Below are 999 nucleotides of genomic sequence, written 5' to 3'. Positions count from 1 at the left end.
ATATATGCGGAGACCCCCTTCGGTCCGAATGACCATGTGATTGCACCTAGAAATTTACCCTCCAAGGCACAAGTCCGGGCAAGGTTGTTTATGGAAGACCAGCAGTCGCCCATGCATACCAGCCTCCCCTCTCCACGCCACCAATGTCATCCAAGGGACAGGCAAAGGGGCCGATACAGCTTGGCACCTGTGACGTCGCAATTCATTTCTACAGCTGAGTGAATTGGAGCAACGTGAAATAAAGTGTCTTGCTCAAGAAAACAACATGCAGCCCAGTCCGGGATTTGAACTCACAACCTCACGGTCATAAGCTCGACGCTCTAACCACTGAGCCATGCGCCTCATGCCAGATCTTTTGCCTCCATCAGGGCTTCTAGCCCATTAAGACTATATGTTGTCACCTGTACCAGGTTGCTACAAGGTGCAGTGAATATATTGTCATCTAAATTATGCAAAAAGGAAAATAACACTGAGATCTCATTTTAACAGATATATTTACCGAAATTTCATAAAAAGATCTTGAAATACTAAAGAGTAAATTTATTCAATAAAATAGCCATTGGCTTCAACAAGAGCCTCCAGACAACTTCAGAATCTTCTGCAACTTTTCTGGATGGCCGAATGCTGCCATAATCCTTGCCTTCAGTTCATCTTTGGAGTTTTGTTGGCCTCACACTCAACTGCACCTCACACATAATATTCAAGGGGCTTGCAGTCTGGGGAATTAGGTGGCCAAATTTTAGGGGTGATGTGGTCGCAGAAATTGTCTGACAGCCATGACTGGCTTCTCCTGCTTGTGTGCTGTGGTTTAGAGTCCTGTCGCCAGACATAGGGTCTTCCAGCAGCCACCTGCTTGACCCAGGGCAGCATTAATAGGCATTTTGTGTAGGACCCCGTGTTGAGTTTGAGGTCATGTGGGAAGATGAATGGAGGTATAACGTCACCATCACTAGTGATCACTCCAAGCACCATGATGTTGACTGGATGTTTGATTTTTAT

At 45.8% G+C, this 999-nt stretch overlaps 1 protein-coding gene across 1 annotated transcript in view; it reads left to right on the top strand.

Annotated features, from left to right (window-relative positions):
* LOC106871398 (solute carrier family 12 member 2) overlaps nt 1-999 on the top strand; it is a gene marked incomplete at its 3' end in the record, with an annotated part of 241,835 nt that overhangs the window by 238,660 nt on the left and 2,176 nt on the right. The gene's annotated exons all lie outside the window — the stretch shown is intronic.

The sequence above is a fragment of the Octopus bimaculoides genome, chromosome 9 (assembly GCF_001194135.2).
Source record: "Octopus bimaculoides isolate UCB-OBI-ISO-001 chromosome 9, ASM119413v2, whole genome shotgun sequence".
Lineage (NCBI taxonomy): Eukaryota > Metazoa > Mollusca > Cephalopoda > Octopoda > Octopodidae > Octopus > Octopus bimaculoides.
The sequence above is the reverse complement of the archived record's forward strand: the minus strand, read 5'-3'. Positions and strand labels throughout refer to the sequence as shown.